The 7045-nt window shown below is 41.1% G+C and overlaps 1 long non-coding RNA gene across 1 annotated transcript; it reads right to left on the reverse strand.

Moving 5' to 3' along the window:
• Window positions 1-2502: 2502 nt before the first annotated feature.
• Window positions 2503-5278, reverse strand: LOC125482199. The gene is made up of 3 exons (XR_007261573.1): window positions 4985-5278; window positions 3250-3494; window positions 2503-2823 (listed from the first exon to the last, which is right to left on the reverse strand). It is a non-coding gene; the product is annotated as an uncharacterized LOC125482199 (long non-coding RNA).
• Window positions 5279-7045: the final 1767 nt, after the last annotated feature.

Genomic DNA, 7045 nt, shown 5'->3' on the forward strand with positions numbered 1-7045 from the left:
AGCATCTGCAGTTCTTACTATCTCTCTACCACCCTTTCTGTCTCTTATCCTCAAGCCAATTTTGTAGTTGGCTAGCTCCCCGGATCTCATGTGATCTAATCTTACTAACCAGTTTACCATGTAGAACCTTGTTGAATGCTTTGCTGAGGCCCAAACAGATAACATCTGCTGCTCAGAATAAGTAGGAGACTTTCCATATCTGATATGTGTGCATAGCCATCTGAGTGTGAATTAAAATGGGATGTAAGTGTCTGGATGCTGACTCAGTTGCTTGGTTTCAGTGTCTTTAGATAAAATGGCTATTTCAGTCCGTTCCACTTTGTTATTCCACTTGGATCTCCTGGACCTGCTTCAATTTGTGCTGTATTGATTTTAGGTCAGTACTTCTCGTTTAATAAACATTTTAGTCCAGAAATTGGTTTTGGCGATAACAATCAGATGATGGAATTTGACCTTTGTGAGTTGACATTTCCCAGTATTATAACACAAAGATTTTAAAAAAGCACTATATCATTTTAATGGTGAGAGATTAATGGACTTTTGTTTGGGGAGAGACTGGATCGATTGCGACTATATACGCTGGAGTTTAGAAGAATGGGGGTCAATCTCGTAGAAATCTATGAAATTCTAACAAGACTGGACAGGGTAAATACAGGAAGGATGTTCTTAATAACCGGGGGCCCAGAACCAGGGATCATAGCCCAAGGATAATGGATAAGCATTTTAACACCGAGATGAGGAGAAATTTCTTCACCCAGAGTGGTGAGCTGACGGAATTCTCTATTTCAGAAAGCAGTTGAGGCCAAAATATTGAATGTTTTCAAGAAAGATGTGGATTTAGTTTGTAGGGCTTAAGAGATCAAAGGGTATGGGGAGAAAACTGGAACAGAGCACTGAGTTGGATGGCCAGCCATAACCGCTGAAGGATCAAGAAGGCTTGAAGGGCTGAATGGCCTATTCCTGCTATATTCTATGTTTCTATACTATAGAACTGTCCCTGTGCAAGAATCACAAAAGTTAGTATGCAGCAAATAAATAGGAATGCTAATGTGAGGCTTTTGCTTCAGTGAAGTAGAGAATTGGTGTCACCACATCTAGAGTACGGTACATGTCTTGGAAGATGTTCAGAGAAAATTTACGAGAATAATACCTGGGTTGCTTTATGAGGAAAGGTTGGACAGGCTAGACTTGTATCCACTGGAGTTCAGAAGAGCAAGGGGCGACATAATTGAAACATGGAAGATTCTGAGGAGTCTTGACAGAGTAGATTGGGGGAGGGAGTCTCCTCTTGTGGGAGAATTGGAATGAGGAGCTACTGTGTTTAAAAACAAGTGGTCACCCATTTGAGGTGGATTAAATATTTTTTCGCATCTACCACTTCCTCTGGTAATTTTGTTCCAGATACGCACCAGCCTCTGTGTGGAATAAGTTGCTCCTTGTAAATATATCTCCTGTATTGTTAAAAATATGCCCCCTAGTTTTGAACTCCCCCCACCCTTCGGAAAAGACCTTTGCTATTTACCTTCTCTGTGCCACTCATGATTTTATAAACCTCTACATAAGGTCAGCCGTCAACCTCCTGCACTCCCCTGCAGCGCTTCTGCCCTTGTCCCCAAACGTGTTTTTCTCCTCCCTCATCACTGCTGCTGTTGTCCCCCAGCCTTGCTTCTCAGTGTTGCTTCACCTGCCAAAGCCAAAAAAAAGCCAAGCCCTTGCATGGTGGGTACAATTACAAAGTTTTAAAATGCATTTGGATAAGTGCATGAATAGGGAAGGTTTAGAGGGATATGGGCCAGAAGCAGGCAGATGGGACTAATTTAGTTTGGGTTTATATTTGGCATGGACTGGTTGGATCAAAGTGTCTGTTTCTGTGCTGTGTGACTCAATGAGTCTAGGACTCCCTGTTCTTTTCACCGTTTGCTCTACTCCTGATCTTGAATTGACATCCTGAGCTCCATCTAGTAGCAGACATCTGTCAGTGCAGTTGCTACCTTTTTAATGACCAATTTGTAGTGTCTGTCTCCCACCTACGGGACGCACTGCAGAAATTCACCAAGGCTTCTTGGGTAGCACCTTTCATACTCCTGACTTCTTCTGTCTAGAAGGATAGGGGCAGCAGATACATGGGAACATCATCACCATCTGCCAGTCCCCTTCAAGCTACTCATCGTCCTGACTTGGAAATATATCGCTGCTCCTTTAGTGATGTTGGGACAAAATCCTGGAACTCCCTCCTTAGCAGCGTTGTGGGACTATCGACAGCACATGGACTGCAGAGGTTCAAGAAAGCAGCTCACTACCAGCTGATGGACTAGCATTGAAAGCCCAGTCAGGGATGCCCATGTCCTATAAATGAATTTTAAAAAATAACTTCTGCCACTAGATGGAGCCTGGTCAATCTAACCGTCCTAAATAGAGTTTTAGTTCTTTTATATTTAGTGAAACAAGCTATTTTGCCAGCTTTTTTTCAGCTTGGAATGCAGTATGATACTATACAGAATTTCGGTTTTTAGGTTGGTTTTTATTTTCTGGTGAGAAATGTCTGAAGGAACAAAACTCTGGCTTTAACTTTGATTCCGAGAGAAGATACACTTCACTTAAAGATAGTAAGAACTGCTGATGCTGGAGTCAGAGATAACACAGTGTGGAGCTGGAGGAACATCGGGCCGTTTCTGAAGAAGGGTCCCGACCTGAAACAACAACTTTCCTGCTCTTCTGATGCTGTCTGGCCTGCTGTCTTCCTGCAGCTCCACAGTGTGTTAGCACTTCACTTCAAGTTGTGATTTATGGGAATGCAACTTCAACTTCAAATGACAACTTGCTCTGCAATAAAAGTGTATTTTAAGACTTGAAATCTTGTGATGTAATTCAATAAAGAACATCCTAGTCAAACTTTTGTTTCTATGCAGATTATAACACTGGATCATGTTCTATTCCAATTCAAGAGTGATGAATCTTTTAATTTATCCCAAGCAGTTCCATGTCTGATCCATGTTATATGTATATTAGAAAGAACAGGGAAAGAATTAATACCTGACCTATACTGGGGTTGCTGACATGTGTGGTTTAGAGTCAGCAGTGTGAGTAATTGCAAGTTTTGTCTTGTGGTTGTGTTCTGGAGCAGCAAATTTTATACATGTTGGGTTTTTGACGAGCAGGCAGAAACTGTGTGATATGTTTTGGTGTCACGTAAACTGGATCGATTTTAAAAATGAAATGCTGTAGATATCAAATGTGACGTTTGCTTACCTCAACAGTTCTCTCTGTGTCTGTATGTGCGTTCTGTTCCGTTCCTTGTGGTGAAGTGATAGAGAGAATTTCAGCACCATAACGATTTAGGTTGTTCCTCAAGCTTAATGACCAAATCTTTTCGGCATTGTCACTTGCCTTTGTCTGCACATCTCAAGTGTTCAATTCCCATTCCTCCTCGGTGCCTACTCTTTCTCATCTCTTAACTATGAATCCCTTTGGAGGTGGTTTCCTCGAAGAACACCCTGAAACAACAAATAATATTCATTTTCTCCATTCTTTATTCCTTAACTGGTACCGTTCTGATGCAGTGCAGGGAAAGAAAAGACAGGCGCCGTGTAATTTAGCTCAATCGCATTGCTGCTGTTGGTGTTGAGAGAAGCTCAGAACGCCCATACTTGGTGGTCAGCCCACTTTTGGCATGGCCTGTTGCCATTTGAAGGGATATGTGCGGATGTGCCAAGTGTGCAGTGGAAGCAGAGAGAGTGGGCAAGTTGAAATAGTTGCTGCTTTGGTTCTAATTTTCCAAAATTCCTTTGATTTGGAGAAGGTTCCATTTGATGGGAAAATAGTGACCATGATTCCTTTTTATTAAAAGGAAAGTGAGGGAGACAGAAAGCAGGAATTTTGCAGGCCAATTAACTTAACATCCATCTTAGCAAAGCTATTATTAAAGGTGTTTTTACAAGTCACTTGAAAAACATTCCAGATAATCAGGCAGAGTTAACATGATCTTGTGAACGGATAAACATGATTTCCCTGTGTTTGGAATTTTGGAGGAAGTAATCTGCATTGGGAACCAATGGGTGTTATATGCTTAGATTTTTTAGAAGACATTTGATTAGGTGCCCAATCGAAGGTTATTGTGGAAAATAAAAGCTCATGGCCAAGGAGCTAACATATAGGCATGGATAGAAGGTTGGCTAACCTGAAACTGTAGTCATAAATAGGCCATTTTCTAGTGGGGGAAGAAACATAATGGGTGGCATGTCACGGTTATCACTTCTGGGGCTTCTGTCTTTTCCCAAATCGTACAAGTGACATAGATTAAGGTGCCAAAGGTATGGTTATTAAATTTGTTAATGACACAAAAGATTGGACGAAACGTAAGTTGCAAAAAGGACATTGAGAGTGGGAAATAATTTAACAAGTAGAAAATAATGTGGGGAAAAAGTGTAATTGTTGATGTCAACAGGAAGATTAAAAAGGAGACCTATGATCTTAATGGTGACAGACTGCAAAGCTTTAAGATGCAGAGATTCTTGGGTAACCTAATGCACTATTAACATAGTTAACGTGCAGTTACAATAAGTAATAAGGAAAGTTAACAAAATGTCATTGTTTCTTGGAAATGGAAATAGATACTAAAGCAGGGAACAAAAACAGGAGTTGCTGGAAAAGCTCAGCAGGTCTGGCAGCATCTGAAGAAAATATCAGAGTTAATGTTTCGGGTCCGGTGACCCCACTAGCTCTGAGGAAGGGTCACCAGACCCGAAACATTAACTCTGATATTTTCTTCACAGATGCTGCCAGATCTGCTGAGCTTTTCCAGCAACGTCTGTTTTTGTTCCTGATTTACAGCATCTGCAGTCCTTTCAGATTTTACAGGAGCAGGGAAGTCAGGCATCATCTATGCCAGGCATTGGTGAGACCAGATCTAGAGTACTGTGTACAGTATCAGTCTCCTTATTAAATATATTGGAAGCAGCTCAGAGAATTCTTGCCAGACAAGTACCTGGAATCGGTGCATTGTCGTATGAGGAAACTTTGGACAGGCTAGGTCTGTGTCTGCTGGAGTTTAGAACAGTGAAGAAGGTGATGATGATCAGTGGTATTATCCAGTAAGAGACACCTTGATAGAACACACAGATCCTGAGGGGTATGGACAAGCTGAATGTGGAGAACACGTTTCCTCTTATGGAAAAGTCTGGCACAAGAGATCCACGTTAAACACCGGAGGTTGAAATACTGATTAGACAGTGCAGTACATACTCTTCTGGTCTAGTTTTATTTCAGTTCTCACAACACAAACTTCAGCACCACTCTTTCAGTTGCATTTGGTCACAGGCATCCCTGCATTACCCTGCCAGATTAAGAACAGATTCCCTTGTTTTAAAAAAAAAAAATCAGTACAAATTGAATGATGAAAATAAAGGAAAGAAATATAAAATGACAACATACTGTGCAGTATGACAACATATTACAGCCCCACTTTTTTTTTTGTATCTGTTAGAATTCCAAATGACCTCTTGTCAGTGTTTGATAGTTTCTTAGAGCTTGCTCCTTTTCTTTATTAAGCAATGAGATAGTTGACTGCTCCTATCTATCCATTCAATTTGAAGATGTCTCCACTCACCAGCAATATCGATCCTTATTTTTTCATTTCCGCATCTTGTTAAATGTATGTTTTCCCACAGTGACTTCTTATTGATGTAGTACTCAGTAGGTATTGCTGCTGAATCCCTTTTTTGAATTTCTTCCACTATTTTTGCCAAGGAAAGCACCATGTCTCTTGTCTCAACAGCACGAATTTCTGCTGCTCAGGTACCTTTTTACTACTCTCCTAATCTTTCAGCTTTCCAAACTGAAAGGGAACATTTCCCAAATGAAAAATCATAAACCCTCTATTTGTGTAAAAAGCTTCCCTGAACACCATTCGTGTTCCTAGTGACTCTGTGACGGCAATATAAAAATACAATGGTTTTTCACCCAAATATAATCTTCAACCTTGGGATGTTTCATAGATGTACTGAACTCCAGGATCTCAACTGGTATCTCTTGTTTGGGTGCCAAGCCAGTTCACATGCCCAACTACTCTTGAGCATCTCTCTGCATTTCGGAATCTCACCCATCATTCTGTGAAGTCCTACTTTTTGACACTTGTGTTGTATTTCTTGTTGTTTGGCAGCTTTTATTAGTTTGTCTCAACTATGCTGGCTGTCATTGGGACTTCCCAATCACATGGGCATCTGCTCCTGGTGGTATTCCTGGCTTGTACTATATGAACAGGGGAGGTGATGGCCTAGTGGTATTATCGCTGGACTGTTAATCCAGAGACCCAGATAATGTTCTGGGGACCTGGGTCCGAATCCTGCCATGGCAGATGGTGGAATTTGAATTCAATAAAATATCCAGAATTAAGAGTTGAATGATGACCATGAATCCATTGTCAATTGTTGGAAAAACCCATCTGTTTCACTAATGTCCTTTAGGGAAGGAAACTGCCATCCTTACCTGGTCTGGCCTACATGTGACTCCAGACCCACAGCCATGTAGTTGACTCTTAACTGCCCTCCGAGCAATTAGGGATGGACAATAAATGCTGCCCAGCAGCGACATCCTCATCCTGTGAATGCATAAAGGAAAAAAACAGATTCCTTGACCTTGTTAAGCTGCCTCCTGAATCTTGCCTTCTACCTGTTTCTGGACTCTGACTGGTTGATCACCCCTTGTCACAGGAAGAAATTATGAACCATTGGTTATAACTCTATTAGTTAAAACTTTGCTCCCCTTGTATACTTATTATACAAACGCAAACACACTCGCACAAAGCATTGGTGTTATGGGTGGAGGTAGAGACTGTGAAGACAGTTCCATTGGTTCCTGTTCACAGGGTGTCTGTGATGATTCTTGTGTTTGTTAGAATGCTATTGATGGTTTCACTAGTTTACACTTGTAGAAAAGTCCCTCCCTTATTAATTACAAGTTGCAGCTTGCAGTAACTGCTGAATGAATGATGAACTGATTTGCTTTAGACTGAATGTACGTTTTGCTGCAAACTCGACACAGTTCCTGA

This window comes from Rhincodon typus, unplaced genomic scaffold (genome assembly GCF_021869965.1).
Source record: "Rhincodon typus isolate 14 unplaced genomic scaffold, sRhiTyp1.1 hic_rhity00007019, whole genome shotgun sequence".
In the NCBI taxonomy this organism is placed as follows: domain Eukaryota; kingdom Metazoa; phylum Chordata; class Chondrichthyes; order Orectolobiformes; family Rhincodontidae; genus Rhincodon; species Rhincodon typus.